Below are 26590 nucleotides of genomic sequence, written 5' to 3' on the forward strand. Positions count from 1 at the left end.
CTAAGCAAATGTTTTTCCTTGTCTTCATGACCCCCTTTTACGTGCATAATGTGCAGTACAGCAGATCCCCATTTCAGGAAACAGAAAGCAGTCCTTTAAAATCACAGTTTCTTTCATAGAGAATGGCACATGGGTCTCTACATCTTTGTTCCTAAGGGTCTCTGTGGACCCTCAGCAGCATCCATGGTGAAAGGGATGGCTCATTACCCATAAAATCTGCAGCTGGATCTCATCTAGATAGCAGGAGACCCTGGGAGTGAAAGCTTCAGTGCTCAATGCTAACAAGACCCTTGCAGGATTACACCCCAACCTTCCTCCACAACACCACCCCTCCCCCTCCACTCCATCTCCGTCCTGACCTCCTCCTTGCCCTTTCTCTGTTCTTTGTGAGCCATCTGCTATCATTCATGACAATTAGAGAAATTAAAAAATGTATTTATAACTATAATTACTTGTTCTGTTTTCTTATTTTGAAATGATTGCAGAAGACATGGATACTTACAGAGTAGATCTGTATTTAAATCATGTATGGTCAAACTATAATAATGAATGAAGTAGACACATGAACCAATCGAGTGCCTGTTCCTTCCCCCACCCCACCCCCCTCCACTATGGCTCTATTAAACTATTCCATATTATGCCCCCCTCCTGGACTACAGAAGGCAGGGGGGTAACACTACCATTCCCTACAGTCCCTCCTTCTGGAAGTGAACAGGACTAGAAAAGCTGAGCTACCACTGAACCTGCAAGTCCCTTCTGGTCTCTTGCTGAGAGATGCTGGGAATGGAATAGCTGTGACTACACCCACAGTCAGTGCTCCCACATCATTTTCTCATACCTGGTATCCCCTGACTGTTAATTCGACACCCAGGGACTCCTTCAAGACATTACCTCATTGCCAGCACTCGTTCACCTCCTGTTGGGTGTAAAGAGGACTTTGGAAGCTTTTACACAAGAATCAGAAAACATTTTGAATGTTTTTGTCTTACATCTGTTTTTCATTTTCTTGCTCTTTTTTTTTTTTAAACGTAACCCTCCATTTCTTCACATTTTCACAGTTCTTGGCCTATGGCTGATTCCCCAAAGTTAGCCTCATCCAAACAACCCCTTAACTGTAATTATCCAAATCACCAACCATATACATATTTGCACACAATCAACTGGGAAATATTCCCCATTGTGGTCAAAGGCTCCCTTTATGTTATGTACTCCAAGGACATTAGAAGGAGAACAAGCTACCCACATGGAATGCGCCCTAACTCAACCAGTCTAGCATCAGAAAAACTTGAACTAGATTAATGTACTGCTTGGATTGAATATTTGGTGAAATCCTTCACAAGCACTCAAGTGCAGCACAAAGCATAGCAGAATTCCAATGACAAAGCAGCCTGGATGTTTGGATACAGAATAAAAGAACCGCATCTGGGTTTCTGGAACCCATTTGGCATTGACTCAGCACAGCCGTCTGGCAGTGAAGCCCCTGGAAAGAAATGCTTATGTAGTTTAGGTAGGTTGTGGTCCTCTCCATCCCTTAGTGAGAGTAGAGGAGAGGTGGGGTTTTAGATTAAGGCTGGAATTTTGTTACACTTTTTATGCTTTTTTCTTTTACCTGCTATGCTTGCTGTTTCATGTATATTCTTGTAAACTGCCTTGGTCCTCCTTCAGGGAGGTGTAAGAAATAAATATTATCGTTGCTTTGTTTTTGTCCCCCCCGCTAGTAGATACTGGGTACAGTCCTTCTTGTAAAAACCTTGATGGCCCTGTCCACCAGTAAGGGGACGCTGGGAGCAGCTTTTATTTACATCACTCTGCTCCTGCTGCTCTCTAACAGCCACTCCTGCTAGAATAGGAAACATCTTTTCTGCCTCCCAGCCCCTGTCTATGATCCACCTCTCGGTCAGAAGGGCAAACGGTGCAGCCATTCACAATCGCGCAACCCCTAAACAAAAAAAAAACAAAAAAAAGAAATATCGGTCCTGGTACATGGAAGCAGCGAAAAGGGTTGAGAAAGGCACTGAAGGGAAGCAAAAGCCTTCGCCTTGCATCTAGAAAGAATGAAATCATTCCAGCAAATGCACCTGGCGCACGAGACCCCCCCCCCCCCCGGCTCCTTCCGCGGCGAGTGCCGGCCACTTGCAACCTGTCTCGCGGCCGGAAAGAAGAGCTCCCCACCCGCCCGGCGACTGACAGCAAGCAGCAGCTGCTGCGAGACTTCAGATGATGGCACCGGAGCCCCCCCCCCCCCCCCCCCAGCACTGGAATCCACCTCCCCATCCGAGCGCGCGCACACACAGGATCACTTCCCCCCCCCCAATCTCTCTCTCTCTCTTTAACACCGCGGCACAATGCACGGACAACAACAACAAAAAAAAACAACGGAGGAGGGGCCCGGAGGCAAAGATCCATCTTTCTACTTACTGCAATCTCTCCCGCCGGATGCCTGTTCCCGAAGGCCCTGTCACCATGGGAGGGCTTGCACGGCCGAGCAGGAGCGAGCGCGGGTGGACAGGAGGGGAGGGGAAGGAAGAGGAGGCTGCCCTTTGCACATGAAGACCGAAGGGACAAAAAAAAAGAGGAGGAGGAGGAGAGAGAAAAAGAAATCTAGCACAGATGGGCTGCAAGAAATGAAAAGGCTGCTCCAGCCTCCCTCGCTTTGTTGTTTCACTTGGAGAGCGCACGGCGGCCCAGATGGTTCTGCCCATGCTCAGTGCGGCGCCGGGCTGCAGTCACGTGACTCGGTCCCTCGGCCGAACCGGGAGAGCGAATGGAGTAAGAGTCCGAAGAGCAGCCTGCATACGGTGGCCAGACACGATCCGTACATTGTTCCAATCCAATAGGGTTTGGGTCGTGTCCGCCTAATGCTAGGAAGAAAAAAAACACGCGCGCCCGTATTGGACGTGCGGCAAAGGCTGCAATAAAATACGTCTGCAACTTGTGAGCCGCATCAGCCACCGCGCCAGTTGGCAAGGGCTCGCAATCCTGGCTACTGCCCGTTCGGAATGCAATTATTCCCTTTAACAGAATATACAGATTCCACATATTTAAAGTAAAAATCTTTCCCTCGATCATGCTCAGACTGGTAGATGGAGATGGGACATAATGGCTCTGTATCATGAAATTTTAAATTAACAGTTGGAAGGAAGGTTGTTGCAGGGGAAGGAGGGAATGGAAATTCGAGGAAAAGCAGATTTTTCTAGTGGCTTGGGGAGTATTTGACAATTTTTATTGATATCGCTAATACGTTTGCGCTTTGTGTACACACATACTATTTGCTTAGATATATCAGACTATTATAACATCATAGATATTTATGTTTTCTCCTGTAAAAGTAAAAGCAAAAGTAATAAAAGCAGAATATAAATAACCCTGATCCCAAAAGAGTGACACTTAGGTCTAGGGGCCTGATTATCCAACCCATTTACATACCTATAAAACAGGTTGAGGCACGTAAATGACTTGTAAAATTGCATGAGGTTTATGAACATAAAAATATGTACATACACAACTTTGTACATACTGTTATGCACACAAAAAATAGGTGTTCTGGGAGGAAGTTGGCATTTGCACACATACTTTTGATTTAAAAAAATTATGCTCATAAATTAATCCACACAAGTCATGTGCTGCAAAGAGTAGGTATAACTTTGTGCTGGTTATTTTGTGCATATTATTTCAAATAATTTTCAAAGCAAACATATGCGTAACTTCTCTTTGAAAACTGCCATCATGTATGCATTTTGACAAGGCATAAATTATGTGGGCTGTTATAAAAATTATCCTCCCTATGCTTAAATAACCTTAACCTCTACTTATACAAACCTCTACTTACAGAGTACAATAGTGTCCATGTTTTCATGCAGAAGCAGTTGCATAGAGAGGTTTGTTCCTTTAAGCCTAGATGTTTTCACTAGTGACACTTAGGGGGTATAAAGGAGGAGAGTTGCAGTGAGTGTGTGCCTTTTTTATTTTTTTTATTTGGGTTTTAACTGTTGACCATTATCTCACTCACTCTTGCAGAAGCCAATGGCAGCTTGTTTTCCATGGAGGGAGTAAACCATCTGCTCTGCTCCTAGGCCTAATGCCTTTTTGCTGAAGAGCCTCTGGGAGGATCTTGGGATTCAAGTAAATAAGACCAGAACTTCTGGAAGTCTCATCATTTATTTTAACTTCTGAATGGACTAAGAAGTGAATCCTCTGCTATTACAAAAAGCTTGTACTGAATTTTGATGGGAGGTAACCTGTTAAATCTAAGGGCATTTAATTGCTGCTATATCTTTATTTTTTGCTGCCTGTCTGTAAAATTGGCTGTTGAACCTGTAGCTAAATTTATGAGGAAGACACCCTAATTTTGTGTTTAAATACATTTGGCAAGTTGGAACCAACAATACATTTTGGACTGAGCTCTTTTTCAGGGTTTGGGCTTGACCTGGGTGAAGGCTGCCTGAGTACAATCTACACACAATGGGGTAGATTTTCAAAGGGTTGCAGGTGCAACCCCCGAAAACCTACACCTGCCCTCCCCCTGCGCACGCTGAACCTATCTTGCATAGGCTCGGCGGCGTGCACAAGCCCCGGGACGCGCGTAAGTCCCGGGGCTTGAAAAAATGGGCATGGGCGGGACGCTGGCCCGGGAGCATTCTGGGGGCGAGACCGAGGCCTCCGGAACAGCCACCGGGCCGGGGGATGGAGAGCCAGCGCGCGCAAGTTACGCCTGCCTGGAGGCAGGCGTAACTTCTTCAATAAAGGTCAGGGGGGATTAGTTAGGGCTTGGGGGCGGGTTAGATAGGGGAAGGGAGGGGAAGGTGCGGGGGGGGGGGCAGAAGGAAAGTTCCCTCCAAGGCCGCTCCGATTTCGGAGTGGCCTTGGAGGGAACGGAGGCAGGCGGCTCGGCACACGCAGGTTGCACAATTGTGCACCTCCTGCGCGCTGACCCTGGATTTTATAACATGCAGGCGGCAGCGCGCGCATGTTATAAAATCGGGCGTAGATTTGTTCGCGCCGGGTTGTGCAAACAAATCCATGCCCGCGCGCATGTTATAAAATCTGGCCCTATGGGGTAGATTTTCAAAGGGATGCGCACGTAAGATACGCGCACAACTCCCGAAAACCGTACAAGTGGGCGGGGTTGTACACCCTTTAAGGAAAACATCGTAGAACATGCAGGACTCTCATAGGATAGAGCAATGTGCCAACCCACCTGATTGGTTTTCGTCAGCGCACAGCGCATTGGATATAAGGAATCTTTCCGGACACAGGTTCAGTTGACATCCAGACGAGGGAAGTTGAAGATGACAGCTGTTCTCGTCAGCATACTTTGAAGTTATCCAGAAAAAGATGAACCAACTATGGAACTATTTTTGTAACCGAAGTCTCATCGCACATTCCAAGGGAAGTAACATACCTTTAATATCAGCACTGTAATCGTTGCATACAGAGAGTCAGACACCACTTGCTGGTATATCCCCTGAAGAAGGACGCTGGTCGTCTGAAACATGTACATGTTGGGACTATATATGTTTTGAACTGTGATAAGATGGATAGAGAAAAGCTTCTCATCATGTAGAAAGAGCATGTTTTCAAACATATAGAAGAGACCAACATTATATCTTATGGTGGTGAAATGACATTTTAATAGTATTTCAGGAGTATCATCAAAGACTACATTGTTCTGGATGTCTTGCGCACTTCATATGAATTAGGATTGAATTAAGAAAGTGTTTAACACATAAAGGGGCGGATTTTAAAAGGCGCGCAAATAGCCTACTTTTGTTTGCGCTCCAGGCGCAAACAAAAGTACGCTGGATTTTAGTAGATACGCGCGGAGCCGCGCGTATCTGCTAAAAACCTGGATCGGCGCGCGCAAGGCTATGGATTTTGTATAGCCGGCGCGCGCCGAGCCGCGCAGCCTACCCCCGTTCCCTCCAAGGCCGCTCCGAAATCGGAGCGGCCTCGGAGGGAACTTTCCTTTGCCCTCTCCTCACCTTCCCCTCCCTTCCCCTACCTAACCCACCCACCCGGCCCTGTCTAAAACCCCCCCTTACCTTTGTCGGGGGATTTACGCCTCCCAGAGGGAGGCGTAAATCCCCGCGCGCGAGCGGGCCTCCTGCGCGCCGGGCTGCGACCTGGGGGCGGGTACGGAGGGCGCGGCCACGCCCCCGGACCGCCCCGGGCCGTAGCCACACCCCCGTAGCCGCCCCCAAAACGCTGCCGACACGCCCCCGAAACGCCGCGACGACCGGGCCCGCCCCCGACACGCCCCCCTCGGAGAACCCCGGGACTTACGCGAGTCCTGGGGCTCTGCGCGCGCCGGGAGGCCTATGTAAAATAGGCCTCCCGGCGCGCAGGGCTCTGAAAATCCGCCCCAAAAAATATACTAAAAAAAATTTTTGTTTGCATGAACATACATACACAAAACATCGGGAGGAGGTTGGTAGGTTTATGATTATAATATGTCCGAAGGAGGCAGGGTTGCCTACACGATTATATGAAACCCCAACCTACCACCCTAAAAAAATTTTTTTTTGAGTGTCGAGATAATTGAATTCCATGTGGCGTATCCAGGCCAGGTTTGGAGAACCCCATTTTAAATGAAAGGAAGGAAATAAGTAACGTGCAGGTTTTATGGTAGGAAATTGTGTAGGACCTATTTGCTGTGAGAGAGCTCCTAGAAAGGGATGCTAAAGGTCCCTGATGTCGAACCTGTGGAACTAATGACCAATTGCACTCACAGATAGGTCACAATTCCCACCCGAAAATATATGAGATCTCACTCATGTTCACCATCATCGACCTTGTAAGTACTGATGTTTGGCAATTTATGACATATGAGTTCAGAATAGTCTACTTGCAGTTCTGATCTCTTGTAGTTCTGACTATTTGAAAGAGCCACACCAAGGAACACAGGTTGAAAATGACTTCTGTAGAAAGTATGGGGTAGATTTTCAAAGGGATGCGCGCGTAAGATACGCGCGCAACTCCCGAAAACCTACCCCTGCCTCCCCCTGTGCGCGCTGAGCCCATCTTGCATAGGCTCGGCAGTGCTCGCAAGCCCCGGGACGCGTGTAAGTCCCGGGGCTTGAAAAAATGGGTGTTCCGTGGGCGGGGCGCCAGCCTGGGGGTGTTCTGAGGGTGGGACCGAGGCCTCCGGAACAGCCACCAGGCCGGGGGATGGAGAACCGGCGCGTGCAAGCTACGCCTGCCCAGAGGCAGGCTTAACTTCTTCAATAAAGGTCAGGGGGAGGTTTTAGTTAAGCCTGGGGGGCGGGTTAGATAGGGAAAGGGAGGGGAAAGTGCGAGAGGGCGGAAGGAAAGTTCCCTCCGAGGCCGCTCCGATTTCGGAGCGGCCTCGGAGGGAATAGAGGCAGGCTGCTCGGCGTGCGCAGGTTGCACAATTGTGCACCCCCTGCGTGCGCCGACCCTGGATTTTATAACATGCGCATGGCAGCGTGCGCATGTTATAAAATCGGGCGTAGATTTGTTCGCGCCGGGTTGTGCGAACAAATCTACGCCCACGCACATGTTATAAAATCTGGCCCTATGGGGATTAACTGTTGAGCCACATGAGAAAGTCTTCCTGTCTGGTAAAGAAATCACCTTGGAACACAGTCCACTACAACAACTGCTCAACCATCCTTTTAAAGAAATTAGTAGCTGTTCTGCTTGTTGCCAGGTTTCCATGGTCCTCTTGAAAACAAAGGGGCAGCTGTAGGGATCCTCAAGTTGGTACCATGAAAGCAGTGTCAGTCCTAATGTTGCCAAAGGAGCCCTATGGAAGATTCTACCAATTCTAAAGAATGTTCCCCGTGAGGAGGTTGTGGCAAATGATGACTCAGATAGAAAACGTCCTGACTGGTTGTATTTCCCTGCCATGTAAGCTCACTGTTGGTGCAGAGACTAAGTTTAAAGTTCAGGACATTGTATTTAAAATATTTATATACTGCATGCTGTAATATTCACAGCAGTATGTTTCCAAAGTGCCATGGTAATAAAATGCAAATGGTACTAGCTTAAATGAAATGACTATAAATCTATATTATTACTAGTCTTCCTGAAGAAAATGCACTAATCAACCACAATTTATAATTTCAGGAACTGATTAGACATCATCAAATCCTAAATACTATGAACCACGATAGCTTTCTCTTGCTCGATAACAACATTCCTCAGGTGTTCTTTTCTTCTGTATTCCTTCTGTATAATTCATTCATTCCAACAGATTCTATATCAGTTTCCCAGTTAAAACAACTGGGTAAATGCAAACTATTTAAAAAAGGAATAAAACATAACAATGTTTACATTAATTAAACAGAAACAAAATTTAAAACACCACCTATATAACAAGTACACAATCAAACCAGTATAAAACAATCTTAGCAATAACGACCTATATTGCTAACCTAAACCTTATCCATCCAGCTCTAAAATCTTAAGTGTGCAAGTCTATGTGCTTCTGTGTTTTTTTTTGTTTTTCTTCATTTTGATATTCTTCATTTCATCTCTTTTTTTTTCCCCCTGGTAGCTGTGACTGCGCTAAGAACTCTCCTTCTCATTGGACTATCTCTTGGCATTTTCAAATTCTTCCTTCTTAGAGAAACATGGAAACATGATGGCAGAAAAAGACCACGCGGCCTATTTAGTTTGCACATTCAGACCTACTGCTCAGCTCTACCACTCCTTCTGAGATCCCTTGTACTTGTCCCATGCTTTCTTGAACTCAGATACTGTCCTTGTCTCCACCATCTCCATGGGGAGGCTGTTACATGCATCCACCAGCCCTTTCTGTAATTAAATATTTCCTTAGATTACTCATGTCTACCCCCTTTCACCCTCATCTTATGACCCCTCATTCCAAAACTGCCTTTCCAGTGAAAGAAGTCCACCTCCTGTGCATTGGTGCCTTGGAGGTATTTAAATGTCTCCCCTATTCTTCCTTAAGTTCAGGTTTCTCAAAATAGAGAAATTGTGGGTGAAATTTTTATCACCCAATGTTAATGTAATGCTTCAAGTTCCAATTAGTAACTTGGCATCTTGTCCTAGTATCCAGGTATTTGGTCCGTTTAATGGATTCCAGTGCTATTCCACTCTTAAGCTGGTGAAAGTAGGATTCACTAATTAGTGAATGGTCCCTATTCAATAACAAATAGGCAGGGGCTTCCTGACTGGATTCTAACTGTGTGTACACCAGAAAGTGTTTTCCCTCCCAGTGTATATCAGTGAGTTTTCTGGGATGTGTCAGGTGTGGGCCCTTAGCATAGGTACTTTTACATGGCGAACCTCTGGTGTCTCTTCACTCTGTTTGCTCTTTGAGGGTAGCTCCTTCAAGAGGATTTTCAAGCTTTCATCACAAAAAAAAAATTATCACATATTAGTTCTTTCTTTATTAAGATAACATTCTCACTTTACTTTCTCTCCAACTTCTTTGTAGTGGAGGAGATTAGGATCAGCTGACCTCTGAAAATTAATTCTGATTAAGGTGTTTTTACATTCCACAGAGCAAAAACGTTTAACCTTCCCTCCTTGTTCAACCTTAGCATAAGGAATTGGGTGTTTGACTCAAGACCAAACGACTTCTTGGATATAGTCCATGACAGGAGAGAATCCTTTCAGAAGTTCATTGCCCAGTAAAATGTCTTCTCCTGAACTATGGGTGATGATCACTAGGTGTTTCAGTGTCATTTTTCCTATCTGGATGGTGAGCCATACTTTTCCAGAAGTTTCAATAGACTGTTCCCCATAACCTGTTAAGAACTGGTCACAGGGAGTTACCTTGCTGGCAACTTCCCCTCCCCCACCCCCCACCCACCGCAGCATTCAATCTCTGAAAGAGGCTATGGGTAATTAGTGTGTCCACAAGGGAACCACATGGGAATACACCCTGCAATTTAATGTCAGTAGTATAGTCTGCCCAAGAAATATTTATGCTTCATAATAGTGTCTGAAGCTGGGACAGTAATATCCCTCTGAGAAGTTTTACTTAGGACTGCTGACGTAGTCAGTTCAGGGTCACCAGACTCAAGAAGATCCGGTATACTGGCAACGAATGCCTGTGAAGGAAATAAGAAATCAGTTCGACATATCATTATGAAGTGAAGGGGGATCTGGACCTTCCCCCCTGGGAAGTACCTGGGTACTAAGCTGCTCCCGGTCTTAGCCACTTTGGCTAAGACCTTTCTGGGATACTTTGTCAGTATCAGCAGATCGGGCAGCAATTTCTGCATCTAAAATCTAGCCGACAGCGTGGATTTCTCCCAGCAGTTCTTCAAGGGACCTGAATCTACTTTTGTATTCAAACCATTTGATTACTAGCTGGGCATCTGGATACTTGGATGCTTCTGCTGTTGCATGAGTGCTAGACTCATTCTATAAATCAGAGGATTTAGAATTTTCCTCTGAATGCAAGTCAGAGCTAAGAATAGTATTGACCTGCTTTTGCACTGGAGACTTTTTGCTATTAAGTCTGCTTTTAGCAAAAATATCATGACATGGTATTCCATAGGCAGCTAATCTGGCACATGTAGAATTAACATATAGCCAGAATGGTTCTGTTAGAATCTGTTCTAGGGAGTTCAGATTCTGCTGCGTACTTTCTCTAGAATAAGTCATAAATCTCTGGTGAGAATCAGGGTTTCTTTGTTCCTGTGCTCCCTCCTGTGGTGACAGGCAGTACTTTATCTGGCTCAAGGTGAACACTTCCCCCTCCCATTTTCTTTTTATCTGGATGCTCAGATTTGGACATAGCCAGTACAAGGATGGGCCCAGAGGTGGTTCTATAATGAGGCAGCCACTTCAGATGGCAGAATTTTGAGGCGGCAAAAAAAAAAATGCCTCTCTCAGAACGCTGCTGTGGCGTCCACCTCACACTGCCTGCCCCTGCCGTGGTGATGGCTGAAGAACAGAGAGAGGCTCATGGCTGCTGCCGGAGCTCAGGCTGGCAGGGGCTGAAGACTGGAGAGAAGCCCCACGTGCAAGAGAGGCAGCTTGCTTGTGTGTATGTGTGTGTGTGCGCGCTTGTGTGAGAGACAGCTCTTGTGTAGGTGCACTTGTGTGAGACAGCTTGCTTGTGTATGTGTGTGCTTGGGTGAGAGGCAGCTTGTGTGTGTGTGTGTGTGTGTGTGAGTTTGAGAGGCAGCCTGTGTGAGTTTGAGAGGCAGCTTGTGTGTATGTGCGAGTATGTGAGGCAACTTGCTTGTATGTGTGTGAGTGGCAGCGTATATGTGTGTGTATGTGTTTGTGAGAGATTTCGAGCCTGGGGGAGGTGAGAGAGCATGTGTGAGGGTGCTTGGGAGAGAGAGCATGTGTGATGGTGCTTGGGGGGGGAAAGCATGTGTGAGGGTGCTTTCGTCTGGAGCCCCATAGGCTCTGCTTTCTCCCAGAGAAAGGGAGCCTATGGGGGAGTAGAGGGGGAGTGGGATGGGAGGGCAGAGGGGCAAGGGAGGGTGCCATCTCATCCCTCACCTCAGGCAGCAGATTGCCTTAAGCCGCCCCTGGATGGGCATATCACACTCCGTCTGAGAACTCTGGACTGGACTCTGGATTGGAGGATCCAGAAGCAAAAGACACATACTCAGGGAAGTGATCACCCTCTGTCTTCAGAGCATCTGAGAATCTCGGACTGGAGTCTGGATTGGAGGATCCACAGCCAGCCAAAAATTCTAACACCTCTGGAGAATGAACTTGTTCTGTTTTTTTTTTTTTAGATCTGCATGCAACACTGCATTGCTTTGCTTAATTGGCTGAGTATTCTCTTCTTTACACAACTCTTTCCCTTGAATAGCGTTATGTAAAATTGCATGCTGATACTTGCTCACTTGAACTCTAACATCAATTAACTCTTGATCTCCCTCATGCATGATTTGCTGGAGAGATGTCAGTTGTACATTTAAAGTATCAACTTTCATTTTCTGACTCAGATACAGACAGAGCAGATTCTAACTGTGGAATCTGTGCAGCTTGGACTCGATGTAACTATTCAAGTTCCAAGTGTTCACGGCATACATTTATGCATGGGGTATCTATCTATAGCTGAGATTGCAGCAGTCTGCCGACTCATCATTTGGGCATATGATGGATACTGATCTGGCCATGCCGCGTCTCTATCTTGTCCACTAACGGACTGGGACTCCAATCCCTGGACTGTGCATTTAACAATCTGGAAAGCATGAAACACATAGCAGAACTTTTTTTTAAAGTGCTCCCTAAGGTCATTTTCACTTTTCTGGAAAGGCATTCTCAAAACTTTTAAGAGTTTGAACATTCTCACAAAAACAATGACAAGTTTGCATTTCATCTCCGCCTGTATTTCAGGAGAGAAATCAAAACGCCTTTGGTCTTGCGCTCTCTTTTTAGTGGCACAGGCTCTACGCTATCAAACCACGATGAAACACTGCCCATCTTCAGAGCCTCTGAGAACTCCGGACTGGACTGGAGGATCCACAGCCAGCCGACGATTCCAGTACCCAAGAAGAATTGGCTTGCTCTTCTGTAAAGGGGGTCTCCCATTTAGAGCAAGATGGGAAATTTGCACTGAACTTTGAAGGTGCACTTTGCAAGCCAGCAGAGATTTCTCTTAACTCTGGACAGCTGATTCAACCTACAGAATCCTTCGTCTCATTCTTGGAATGCATTAGAACATTTTCAGGCAGCAGTACGGCCTGCTTTTCGGCTGCGTCACTTCCTTGGACCTCAGCCAGCGAACGCAAATCTTTTAACACAGAAAAGTCATCTGTTTGTTGCGCTACCAAGCTCTCGAGTCCTGCAAGCTTATTAATCAAAGGCTTAATCGCGTCATTGTTTGTGTGACACTGCCTAGCCACTAAAGCAAGTTCATGTAAAATGCTTTGTAACTCATATTGAGAATCCGTGGATTTCAATCCTGGTTTTTTTTACCAGGTAACAAATTTTGTATATACACGGAGCTAATTCCAAAAAAACATTTCTTAGAATCAATTAAAAACAAATCATGAGAATAATATCTCTCTTTAATAAGCTGTATGGCAAATATCAAACTTTAATTAGAACGCTGCTAATTATAAAATTAGCAAACGGTATTTAGACAGTTTTATAGCTATGCGGCGTTTAGCCTTACTTTCTTTTTTATACAGCGCAGGGAAAAACAACCTTGATTTTTCCCAGGCAGAATTAATAAATTTCTTTCTTATCTGAAACTGCCAGTAACTCAGAGCAATGCTGATTAACCCATTATAGGCAAGAATAGAAAGACTCGAACTGCATATTATAACATAAGTTTCAGTGGAAACTATACTAAAATGATGTCACTTGTTTTAACAAGAACTTATACTGTTTTAAAAACAGAAAATCTCGGTGCATGTATTTGCGCATCTCCTGAATATCTCAATGGATGACCTCCAATTGTAACAATATCAGCTTAACCCCAAATATTTGCAGTGGTTAACCTCCGACTGTAAGTCAAGTGGAAGCTCCAGTTGTAGGAAGTTTCTGGTATAGATAACCTTAGAGTAGATATCAGATTTAACTAATAGCCTTGTGAAAAAATTAATTAGCTTTTGGAAGCAGATAGGGACACTTTTTATGAGGTAGTCAATTAATTCATTAGCAGCATAAGGTAAAATAAGAGTAATATAGTACAATTTTCTTTCTTTCTTTAGTTTTGTTACAGTTTTAGTTTATAGCACACACACTGTAATGTAAAATAATCAGAACTGATAAGCATTATCTTTAAGCTCAATTTAGCTCTTAAGAATTATACAATTGCCAAAATAGATTAGCCCAGCTGTAAGGTAACTTAAGCCAGTGTACTGCCCAAGCCCAGGGTCACTCCTGTAACAGGACACTGTCTCGACACCAGGGATTAATCCACCAAAATCCCTTTAGTGGATGACAGATAAAACCCAAAAAGTCTCTCAGACTTCTCCATGAGATATGACCAGGGGCGAATTGGCCTATCGGGGGTTCGGGCATCCCCCGGTGGGCCGGTCGCGCTAGTCACGTGGTCTGCCAAGCGCGGCCGTGACAGAGCCGTGCTCGGCAGACCACGTGGTATCTCCTGGGCCGGCCTGGGCGGCGAATCCCCGGGCCGGTCTTCATCGGGAATCCGCCGCTGGATACGACAGCAGAAAAGGGGTAAAATTCACTAATTGGCAAAAAGTCCTTCAATGGGAATAATTGGCAAACAGTTGTTTTCATGTTAATGAGCAACTGTGCTGAGTAAACCTCAGTCATAGCTGACAAGTCACAATTATAGTGGCCTACAGTCAGTTCTGGCAGCACGGCTCTCAAGCCAAGGTTGCTGCAGGTAGTCCATGAAGGAAAACCATGGGGAAAAGCCCTTAGCAAAGGATTTTCGGATAATGATGTCATCGGAATAACTCAGAGTCCTTTTCTCCAAGTCTCTCTTATTGAATATTCAGTTCTATAAGGGTCCAATGTTGATTCAGATTGGACATTGCCACCTCCTATAGAGACAGGATTGGTGGGATGCACATGATGTCATCTGGGTCACAATAGAAAGGAATATTCTCATATGCTCATTAGAGTCCATCAGCAAAACAAGTATTAAAACAATACCCATTTCATAGCTGGTTTCAAGCAGAATACAACATTTCACCAAGGACATGTTCTCAGTTCTAGTCCAAGGTTCTCCTTTAATTTGGGAGGTGATTACAACTCTCTGATATGAAGAAACAAACAGTCTTGCCTCTTTTGTGTAAAAACAGTCTCATAGAAAGTTGCTAAAATATCACATGGCACAATTCCATGTTTGCTTTGCTTTAAGCTGCACTTTTTACTCAGTCTGTGTACTTAGCAGTAGGCCTCCAAAGTTCATGATGCACATGAGCACTGGCATTTACCCTACAGGAGAGACTTGGGAAATTGTCTGAAGGGATTGACGATGTTTTGGATCAGAAGACTGTAAGGTGTGAGTGAGATGATCAGAGTGTGGAGGGCAGTCGTTGAATGAAGCAACTGAGGGAGCATAGAAAGAGTGAATGAGGATAGGGAAAGGGATAGGAGGTGTGTGGTGAGGGGAGGGAGACAGGAGAGAGTGACTGAGGATGTGCTGTTTCTACCTTCCCCAAGGATGCAAAGAATAGGATATACTTATGAATTCCTGATCCTCCCCCATCCCAAGATGGGGGAGGATCAGGATCAGGATGGGGGAGGATCAGGATCAGGATGGGGGAGGATCAAAACATACATATATAGAAATCATAAACATAAATCAAGTTAAAAAATTCTAAGTATCCAACATAAAATAAACAAATTATAATCAATAAAACAATAGACCAACAAAATAATATGGATATACATCCAAAATTTACCCACCAACAGACATTTTTATACCAGCACACCCTTTTTACTCTTTTGAAACCACACTAATCCCCCTTCTTTTTTATAATCACAAACCAAACAAAAATACAAAATACAGAAGATAAAATCACACAGCTGAATAACAAACATCAAAACCCATATCATATAACATACATTCATATAATACATAAAATATATACATAAAAGCCAAACCCCCACCCTCTAAATCCCAAACCAACCCAATACAAAGAATCCTCAAAGGGAAATTCAAACCAATTTTGCTCTTGCAGAATATAAAAACCCAAAGTACTCAAGTAGTCACAATGAGGAATACATTGTTAAAGCATCTCCCAATTTCATTCTTGAAGCACCTCCCCAACAAACTTCAAAGGTATAATGCTTTTCACACAGATGTGTAATATCCCAACAGATAAAATACTTTCACACTGCACCTCTTCACTGGAATCTCATTCTTACAATATCTCCCAGTTTTATTTTTGGAGCTTGGATTTTTTGTATGCATATATATTATGTGAATGTTTGTTTCCCCCATCAGAAAATCCATACCAGGAAGCAGACAGAGGGAGTCAGAGACTCAGCCTTAGTACTGAGTGGACCCCTTAACCAAAAGAAGATACCAGGAAGGGGTTACAAGAGTGATAAAAAAGTATAATAATTTTGGCCCATTTGTCCAAATAACGCTCAAGTCAGTTTACAGCTTTATTAGTACTAAGGTATAAGTCCTTTCTCCAAAGAATTTACATTCAAAGTGGCTACTGCCTGAGGTGCTAGAAGGTCACAAGGAGCATCAGTGGGATAAATGATATTGGAACTTTTGTCAGTGCTCTAACCATTAGGCCACTCTGAACACCTATGGTTCACTCACTTTCAAGCAAGCACTGGCATGTAACAGCTTAATACAGCAGGAAGGAGAAGAGCTGAGTAGGTCATTGTATGTAATTACATAAGCCATGTCCACCAAGAATGGTGCTGCCTTATATGGTATACTTGGGATTTCCACAAGGACTTTTCCATTACCAGACATTTGGAAGACTTTATTTCGGTAGCACTCTGGGATATCTCAGGATGAAGCACTTTGAATCAAGATTTGAAAAATTAAGACTGTCCCACCTGTTCCTTATGACCTGGAGTCAGACATTTAAGCCATTTGAAGGTGAAGAATGCTACATTTGTAGATGCCAGCATGTGAATGTTATGTAGTAATATAACACTTTTCCTTTCCAGTTGTTGTCTGCTAGCATCATCTTCCTGAGCTGAACCACTGAAATGACTCGTGTTATACTTTTATTTAAATATATAGCATAAAAATGTACCAATCTACCAGCAGTTTTAAATACTGAGGTAAAGGAATTAATAGTTTGTGAGATACTGGATGAGATTTCAAAGTCAACATTCTTTAATTTTTATTTGAAAATATAAATATTGCCATAGAGATTTCAGTCTCCCTGCCCTCTAACCAGTCTTAGTACTTACTCAGCAAAGTGACCGAGCCGCCATGCTTAAAAATGAGAGTCCTGACTAGGGGCATTGCTAGGTACTTCAATGATCCAAGGCTCAGGCCCATAGGTTCTTTCCTCCCCCCACTCCCCAACCCCCAAGGCTGTCAACTTTTCCAGAGACCAGGACTGGTTACCTGAGGATCAGGGGTAGGGGGGAGAGACACCTGATACATACATTTGCCAGCACTGCCCCTGAACCTGCCTTCTTTGTTCCTTCTCATCCCTCTGTTTCCCAGGATAGTGTCAATGGACAATCTACAGATGGATCAATAGAACTAACGGGGCTATCAATGATAAGTTATGCACTCATGAATCTGTTTGAAATATCATAAAAAAAGATGGAGCACAATCTGCATAGATACAGGCATTCCATTAATTGTGTGTGTGCATGTGTATTATGGGTGCATTGCTCATTTTTCCCATTGTTACAGAAATCACTCACCTCTTCTTCTGGCTGAGGGTCCCTAACACAGCACATCACACAGCCTTTGGGTTACAATATGTAGAAATTTAGAACTATGGCGTCTTCAATTTGAGGATGAAAACAAACTGACAATGAATCCTCTGAAAAAAGTGAATTACAATTACAATATAGAAAACCTTCCATACCAATACAGCACTAACTGCCAGAATGTAAATAGTTACAACCCTGCCTAGGAAAAGGAAACACTACAAATATTGCACTAGGCCCTAAAACATCAGTAAATCTCTTAGCAGGATAACAGAACAAACTAAGCAGCTACAGATCCCTACATGGAAAGTACATGATGGCAGAATACCTCATCGTGGTCACACATGCAGAACACAGACAAACCACACCAAACACAGACTAAAGAGACCATAAAATAAAAATAGAAATACAAAAAAAAGTTAATAAAACTGCAATAAGCCAGATTCTTTATACAGTACAATAATGGAAAAACAATCATCATCACTCCACATCAAACATCAAACAATAAAATCAAGAAGTATAAAACATCATAATAGTAAAATCATACTCATAGAATAAATATTTCAAAACAACTGACAAAAAGAATATCCAATAATTAAACATTTTAAAAAATGTCTCAAACACCAATAAAATATTTCAAGACAGCAGACACCACAAATAACACCCAATAATGGAAACAAATAAAAGTAAAAAAAATCTCTCATATTCCATACCTGGGAACTTTTGATTTCCAGTCACACTGAGATTGTCATGGATTAGTGGGGGAGGGATGCACAGACTTTTTTTTTCCTTATCTCTCTTTCACATACTCTCCAACACACACACACATACTTGCTTACACACACATGCTCATTCACACACATGCTCTTTCTCTCCCATATACTCTCTCAAATATGCACACATACATGCGCTCTCACACAAATATGCTCTCCCCCCGGAACATAGAGGCAACAGCTACCTCCTTATTGGGCCTGTGCAGCATCTCTCTCTCACACACACAGGCTCTCTCTTTCTCTCAAGTACACAAGCTTTTTCTCTCTCACACATCCACATGCTCCTTCATATGCACACTCTCTCTCTGGAACATATATTTATTTATTTATTTATTTATTTAAAAGCTTTTATATACCGAAGATCATGTACAAGTACATATCGCTTCGGTTTACAGAAAACCAGAATTAGAAATACCATGGGCATAATAGGAAACAGCATTCTCCTCCTTGGTCCCTGCAACATCTCTCTCAGATACACACACACACATATGCTTTCTGTCTCACACACACATATTCACTCTCGTTCTCCCCCAAGAATATGCAGAGTGCAGTCAGCAGCAGCTTTCTTTCTTCAGCAGCTGAAGCAGCAGTCTCATCCTTGAGCCATGCAGGCCCAGCCAAGCAGACATTGCAGCCTCCTTCTTTCCCCACACAGGACTGGCTGATGCTGCAGCCTCCTTCTTTCCCAGCAGGAACCTCGCCTATACAGCTGTACCCGCCTCCTTTCCCCATGTAGGCCTGACAGAGGCAGCTGCAGCCTCCTTAGGCCATGGGGGCCTCACAGACTCTATAGTCTCCTGAAAAAAAAAAAGTTAGCAGGAGGCATGGCTGAGACTTGGGACATGGTCCCTTTGTACCCGGAGCTAACGATGCCCCTGGTCCTGACTTACAAAATCTTTCTTTCTTCTGTTTTATGCCCAAAAGAAATATTGTTATATCAGGTCTGAAATGCGATAGATATAATAAAGTAATACAAATATCAGGGAGAGTGAACTGAAGTCTTTGGAGGGAATGATACAGGGAAGAGGATAAATTAGCATTAAAGGGCACTCCCATCCTTTTCAAGAAAAGTCCTTCTATTTATTTTATTTATTTATTTTGCATTTTTATATACCGACATTCTTGTATCAGATACAAATCATACCGGTTTACATTAAAAACAGAGTATGCAGGAAAATAGGTTTCCTAAGTCAAATACATTGAACATATTTAATAAACAAAGGATTACTAAACACTATGAAAAAGGTTAATTAACAAAGGAAAACTTCTAGTCCTCCCAGTAAAATTTCCTCTTGTTAGCCCTGTATTTCTTGGGACTGTACCAATATCACCTTTAATTCTGGTGTGCTGAAAGAAAGAACACTTGCTGGGGAAAGCGGCTGCAGAGTCTGAGCCCTCTGTTTCTACATGGCTGTGTTGTATCTCCCACCCTACTCAATCCTTGAGCTCATTAGGGCTTACAGTGTGACTGTGAGTATGTCACGGAGCCCCGGCGTGGAGCCAGGGCAGTGCGGAATTCTGAAATGTTGTCCTGGGCTGGGCAAATGAGATTTATGTAGGGGAGGGAGCACTAAAGTTACAACCTTTTCTATAATTGTAATATTTCACTTCTTACAAATTCAAATATATATTTTATTGTTAAAAAACAGCATCTATATTTTGGTTGGGCAAACGAGATTTATGGAGGGGAGGGAGCACTAAAGTTACAACCTTTTCTATTATTTTAATATTTCACGTCTTAGAAATTAAAATATATATTTTATTAAAAAAACATCATCTATATTTTTTGGGAGGGGGGCAGGTTTACAAAGAGAGAAGAAGTATAAATTGTTCTGGATATGACTGAATTCAGTTCTGAAATAGACCACAGGTTAAGAAAAGGGATTTTAAAAGTACGGTACTTAGAAATGGGGGGGTTAGGGGGAGAGGGAGCCCCGGGATCTGCTCCTTTAAATGAAGACGGATGAAGACTGTGATAAGCTCTGTGGCAGGTTACTAATCAGTAACTATAAGGAAGGAAAGAGAAGAGTTTATGATTATATATGAACTGTGCCTAGCTTCTGCAGTAAACGTATACAGAGCTACTGTTCTGTACTGCATTACTCATCCAGCTCCAAGCTACTATTTTTTTTTTTCAACGCCAGAAAGACAAGGTGACCATAGAAATTAACAGAGAATTCAGAAGCCAACTGAACCAGGTTTCATTCTTGATGCAGTCATGCCTTTTGAAGTCTGACTATGGATTAAACAATAAAAGGATCGAAGATGTCTCTTTAAGAGTCTGACGTCACTACTGCAGCGGTAGCGGCTGCATGGCATCCGCGTGCCTGCAGGCTGCCGCGCGCTGGTTGGTTGGATCACTTTCGCCCGTCATAATTTTTTTTTTTTTTTTCATCCGCTGTGTTTATCCGCTAAACATATAGTCCTAGCGCAGGAGGTTTGGGGCGTTCACCGGTTCCCCTTCCCCTCGGCATTGTTACGACCATGCGAGACTGGAGGCCAAGAAGGGACCGAGGTAAGGCGCGGTTTACATGAAATCGTTACTGAACTGTAAAGGAAGTGAAGAGGGTCGGCGGAGGGATCTCTCGGTGGTGAGGCAGTGCGGCAGCTCGCAGAGGGTTCACCTTGAGTGGGCGGCCGGCGCTGGTAGCACTGAAGCTGAGGTGCTCGGGGAGAGAGGACATCGCAGCGGCAGGCGAAGGAGGTACGCGGACAGAGTGGTTTGGAGGGAGGGAGGGTGGGTCCTCGTGGGCACGGAATGGGAGTTGGTGCAGGAAGGAGGAAACTGGGGGGGGGGGGAGGCTCTAGGGTCAGACCCTAAATGCCGGGCCCGTCTGGCTGGCAGTTGTAGTTCTTTGTTAAAATTCCCACGATACTTGGGGAGTGGGAATTCACGGAGCCGAAGAAAGGGCTGCGTCAGCGCGCGCGCGCGCCCGGATAACGCGCTCCTCGGCATTTCAATCAAGCGGTCCCCACCTGCCCGCTCCTTCTGCGGGCTCTTAAGAGTATGGCGCCCGTTAGGCGGAGAACCGGGAGCAGGGGGGGGCTTCGTCCCCGGAAATCAAAGAGCAGCAGGAAAAGTCGCGGTTTATGGGCGCCTGTAGGATTTAGTGCCCTGTACCTAAATCTAGTCCTCCCCCCCCCCCCCAAACCCCCCCCCTCCTCCCATCTTTACCTAGTAAAGTAGAGGTTTGGGGAGTTGGTATTGAAACACGAAAACCATGATGTGTTTCTTTTATGGCCTCCGGTGAGATAAATAGTTACAATATTTCTGGCTGACTCCCATTTTTTTTTTTTGTTTTATGGTTTTCGAGTTGCACTTTGTGTGCTTGGCTTGCAGAGAGGGTTCTGATGATGATGATGATGGAGGGCTTTAGCTGCGTCCTGGTTGTTTGCCTATAACAAATAAGGCTCAGCAGGCTTTTTGTTAATAAACTAAAGGGGGGAACCCGATCTGAAAGGACAGTGACTCCTCGCGTTACGGGATGTGGAGGCTCCGTTGCTTGTGCTCCTCATAGAGGAGCCCTTCGGAGCCTCTGTCTCAAACGCAGCCAGCTCTGCTCTCCTGTCCATCTGTTTATTTTCTAGTTCACAATCTCCACCGCCAAGCCACCTCTCTCTTTTTTTTTTCCTGAAATCATTATGGCAGAGCATTCTAGATCTTTAAAGGGCGTTAGGAGGCCGTTTACTGCAGTATAATCCTAGACAAAAACTTTAAATTGCTCTTTGACCTTGACATGATTTACGCCCTAATGCTGGGGCGATTGTTCCGATTTATCGGTCTTAATTTGATTAACTTCTGGAAAATGTCTGAAGTTGGTGTGCTGTATGTACACTAACGAAAATCTGTTAGATTGTGAGTCAGTTTCAGGTTATTTTTTCTTGAAAGATTATGGAAATATAGATTAGAATCCTCGCGTGATTTTTTTTTTTTTTTTTTTTTTTGTCAAGATGGAAATGTAGGAAGCTTATTGACCTAGCATTTTATTCTTGCTGCAGAATTTTATACAGATTGTGTCTGCATGAAGTGTCTCTGAATTCTGCTTAGAGGAGGCATTGCATGAGTCCTTATTGCTGTATTGTTGGGATCCTTCTTAAGATTAGATTGGAAGCCCTTCAACTTTCAGTGCTGGTCAGAAAATGACAGTAATGGTATCTCATTTCAAAATGAACAATATTTTTTTGAGAGGCTGAAACCATATCTTAGGTGTATATATTGTTGATCCCATGGTTTGGACCCAATTATGCCTTTGCACAGTCTCTAGTCTGTATTATTGGTTAAAGCTTGTTAAAATGGTAAACTCCTCTGCAGAATTCTTGACAGTTAATTTTGGAAGATATTTGATGTAGTCTGGTATTGTCACTTTGACAGGTTCAGGGAATCTAAAGGGCTTGTTGGTTCAGTGTAGTGAACTATTATATGGTACAATCACCCACTTGTATTTGAAAGCTGGTTTCATCTGAATCTCAAATCTAGAAAAAAATCATTAAGCAACATTGCCAACTGCATTACTATTCATTTCAGATCCTGACTTAACTGCTGGTTTTTTCCTGTGATGGATCCCATTTTTATGCTTCAAATATAAACACTTGACAGTCTTAATAAAAACCTTATTTTTCATTAAACTAGAGATTTGTTTTTTTGTATATTTAGACAAATTTTAAATAAAATACTTGGGTATCTGTAAAGATGCATGTATGCTCTTGGCTGGTTTTGCCTGAGGCTTTGTACCTCCTGGGGGACTGGGGAGGGTGGTGGTATTTTCATGACTGTATGCATTGAGGATGGTCTGCTGCATCCATTAGAATCCATTTCTACTCTGGGTATTTCATAGTATATCTTGCTAGGAATTAGAACATTAATAAAACAGTCCAGTTATTCTGTTTGCCTCAGACATGCTAAGAAATTATTTCGATGGGGTGTGGCCTTTCTGTAGTTCTATGTGGGCTGGATTCTTTTTCTTTCAGACTGGCAAGAAGAGAAGCCTTTGATCGTCCTTTCCAGTTTTTAATCCACAGCAGTACTATATAAAGGTCACACCCATGGAGGGGGGGATTAATGCCTCAGCCTCCCAAAAGGGTTTCCTCTGCACAGCATGGGCTGCATGAAAATGCTTAGCGGCATTGGTAGCGCTCTGCAGGCCTGATTTACTAAGGCCTTTCTCACATTCTGTGTCTATGGGGAACAATGCTTGCTACACGAGGCCCCGAGTGTGCTCCATTCTGCAAGGTTTGAGCCATGTTAAAGGCTAAATGTGGCATTTTCTCAGGCTGCTGTTTCTGCCTTGCAGAAATAGACTCCTGTGCATAATTTTGTGCCTCCCAAAGTTCACAGAACAGAGACTTGAGTTCTGGATGCTTGCCATGGTTAAGGTCATCGCTGCCTTGTTGTTGGAAGCCCTGATTATAAATGTATGTAGTAGTTTCTATATGAAAGATCCCTCCTGCTGGATAGAATGAACAAGGTGAAATTAGTTTTATGATATATAAAGTGACCTTTTTTTCAGTGAAAGGTGTTTGTGGGACCCCCCAACCTTCTGCAGGGAATTTATAGATCTAACTGAAGTACTACCACAGAACCCCTGAAATATTTTTAAAAGCTCTTGCTTCCTAACCCCCCCCCCCCCCAAGACGAAAAAAGTCAGTTGTGTAGCTATTCTTAGCTGAAGTTATAAATGAACGAAGGCTGGTCACAATGCCAAATCATGTGGTTCGAGCAGGTCAAGGTCATTGCTTGTCCTACATACAGGTTGTGATGAAGCTTGCTAAACTAGATCAGATTAGCTCTTCATTTCTTCAGAGAGCAAAGGCTGTGGGATGGTATTCATTAGATCCCTGGGCATGTAAATGCTATAGGAGAACAAATTAAGTCTATCCAAATTTGGTGTGTCTAGAGCTGGTGGATTAGTACCATAGTTTTGGGGATAGTAGGGTTGGGCTGGAATGGACTGGGGACTGAGCCTTGCCATAGTGACAGGAGCTTGCTCATGTGCTCCCTGCCACTTCCTCTACCTTCCTTGCTCTATTGGCTCTCTCCTGTGGTGGCTTTCGGTGTCACTGAGATTTGGCATTGCTTCTGGGTTTGTGGGAGCACTGAAAGATGCCTGTGGTGGTAGGAGCAGGTGAAAATGCTCCCTGTGCTAAGGAGGGAAGGGGTGTCAGGTGGCACCCTCTCTCCACCAGGTCCTGGGGAGAGGAATGTAGCTTGAGTGGGGATAAAAAGGTACAGTGGAAGAGGAATGCTGCTGCCATGGGGGGGAGAGAGGGACAGGGGAATGCAGCCACTGTAGGCGGGGGATAGGGCATGTTCACTTTTTTTGCCTAGGGTATCTAATATCCTTGCACCATATTTGTTTGTGATTTCTATAAATTTGAGTTTGGAGTGATCAGTTATTTCTGTCCTCAAATCCTGTCTCATTGCACTTGTATTGTCTGCTTTCTGGGGGAGGGTTAAGGCAAGGAGATGCTATTAGTGTTGTCCAGGCCTGTAGAGCTTATATATTTGGTATTAATAGTTTTGACTTGGAGTTAGCTTGTGCCAGTCAGTTTCTTTCTCTTGTGTGAACACATCCCTATTTCTGGGGACTTTTATCTGTTTAGCCTGGTTTCTGTAACTTTTTTTTCTTATTTTAGCCAGGTTCCAAGTCATGCAGGTAAATGGACAGGAGATTGGCATCTTTAGAATGAATATGTATGTACAAAGAATATCCATGCAAAAAAGTTGTGGATGGTTAGGGGGCTGTATTTGCTGTTACAGCCTGATGGCTGTTAGTGATTATGCACTCTGTCAGCCAGTGACATGGGGTTTATGTTTAGCTGAGTTTCCACAGGTACAGAACGGGAGAAACTCTTTATAATGCATAAGCCCCCTATGGGCTTGATTTAAGTGTTCTAAAAATATTACTTTACTACAAAGTAGCATAGTGATGTGCACAGTGCAGGTGTGCTATGAAAAATGCACAAAACAGTCCTAGTACATTTGTGGCCTAATGGACCTAAATGACTAGCCCTGGAGAAAAATCCCTTTTTTGCAAAAGGGCGCATGTTAAGATGGCAGGAAGGCATTTCTTACATTTGCTTGGCATCTTGTGTTGATCTAGCATGTCAAACTTGAAACCACACATGAGTAATTTGAATGTGTTCTTAATATAGAGACCTCATAGTCGACTAAACAGATGTCGTGCGACCTGCTTGCTTTTTGCCATCTTCACCTGCAAAAGTAAAGCAGTAACTTTCAGGGCTTAGAAATACAAAGTTGAGGGAGGAAGGGTTATGGGGTAAGGAATTCTTATTTCATATTAAAACTTCCACCAGAGCTAAAGGAATGTCCTTTCTAGGTTATTCTGTGGTCCATGAATATGTAGATTCAAAATTCACCATGGTGCCCCACCTCTCCCCACCATTTTTTTTTTTTTTTTTTTTACAATGGTCATGCCTTCTAGGATTTGTTTTGAATGTGAGTTTGACATTTTGTAATTTGCACTTGGACTGTTTTTTTTACAGTTTTGATTGCAGAGGCAGCAGTAGATCTCTTGTAACATCTTGGTATGCTTTCTGAAGTTTTTACAATGCAATACTACAACATACCCAAATAGTCACTTCCTACATGGAGACCACCTCTCCTTCCAGGAAGGCTATTAAAAAAAAAAATGGAATGATTTTGTTTTTGGGGAGGGCGGGACACCCAGACTTTTGATTCCTCGTGCAAAATGATTGCTCTGGACTGTGACTTTCACTATGTAGAAAATAAAAAAATAAAATAAAATAAATCCAGGGCTAACTAATCTGGTTAGCCAAGCTAGTGATTAAACTCTATTTAGTTTTTGTTTGGTTTTTTTTTTGTTCTGGGGGAGTGGGGGGTTATCTTAAATCTTACAGTATGTGCTGCATTATTGAGACAAATTGAGGTGCAGTTGCACTGACTGATCCTTCACAGAATAGTGTGAAAGCATTACTCGTACGTCTAAAGCACAGTGGCTTCCGGAGAGGAGATCTTAAAAGCTGCAACCTTTTTAATTTGAAAAAAAAGAAATTGGAGGCCTAAGCAGAGGACCAGTAGTTGACTGGAAAATCTCGCTAGTACTGCTCACATACTGAAGCCTTAGTTCATGGATTTGTACATAAAGCACCCTGACTCTGCATGCATATTATAAACATTGCAACATAACTTGCAATTAAGTACATTGCCCAAATGTAACTCCAGCCATTGTGATGGCAAGACATGGTGTGGGGGGAGAGGGGCTTACTTGGAAATCCTGCAGCTCTTGTCAGTAGATGAAAGAAAGCTTTAACGCCTCCAGTCTTGGTACCACTGCTTGAGCTGCAGTAGTAAAAGTAATAAATGGCAGCCCCCTGCTGTGCATCTAGTTGAGGGAGGGAAGAGGTCTACCCTTATTAAATGATTTAGAGAAATGGCTCTCTAGTTCCAGGGTGTACCCAACCAGCAGACTGTTTTCCCCTTAGAAATGACATCTTCCTTTCACCCAGCACTGGATGGCTACTGAACCGGAGCTGTGGTGTGCTTGTGATCAAGAGGCACGTACTGAATGAAACGCTGC

The 26590-nt window shown here is 43.7% G+C and overlaps 2 protein-coding genes and 1 long non-coding RNA gene across 8 annotated transcripts in view; 2 read left to right on the forward strand and 1 right to left on the reverse strand.

The window, feature by feature from the left end:
- The window catches only part of PARP6 (poly(ADP-ribose) polymerase family member 6), a 99700-nt gene extending 96996 nt beyond the window's left edge, over nucleotides 1-2704 (reverse strand). The window contains exons 1-2 of one of the 4 annotated variants that reach the window (XR_003852346.1): nucleotides 2419-2704; nucleotides 839-916 (exon numbers count right to left, since the gene is read on the reverse strand). The gene's annotated coding sequence lies outside the window, so the exon portion shown is untranslated. The remainder of the gene's footprint in view (nucleotides 1-838; nucleotides 917-2418) is intronic. The other 3 variants (XR_003852345.1, XR_003852347.1, XM_029574731.1) reach the window with 3 other exon arrangements.
- A 134-nt stretch (nucleotides 2705-2838) lies between these two features.
- Nucleotides 2839-4385, forward strand: LOC115074834. Its single transcript, XR_003852348.1, has 2 exons — nucleotides 2839-3046; nucleotides 4018-4385. It is a non-coding gene; the product is annotated as an uncharacterized LOC115074834 (long non-coding RNA).
- Nucleotides 4386-20528: 16143 nt separating this feature from the next.
- PKM (pyruvate kinase M1/2) overlaps nucleotides 20529-26590 on the forward strand; it is a 53235-nt gene continuing 47173 nt past the window's right edge. The window contains exon 1 of one of the 3 annotated variants that reach the window (XM_029574381.1): nucleotides 20529-20547. The gene's annotated coding sequence lies outside the window, so the exon portion shown is untranslated. Of the gene's footprint in view, nucleotides 20548-20581; nucleotides 20740-26590 lie in introns of those variants that run through there. The other 2 variants (XM_029574379.1, XM_029574380.1) reach the window with 2 other exon arrangements.

The sequence above is a fragment of the Rhinatrema bivittatum genome, chromosome 13, assembly GCF_901001135.1.
Source record: "Rhinatrema bivittatum chromosome 13, aRhiBiv1.1, whole genome shotgun sequence".
NCBI lineage: Eukaryota > Metazoa > Chordata > Amphibia > Gymnophiona > Rhinatrematidae > Rhinatrema > Rhinatrema bivittatum.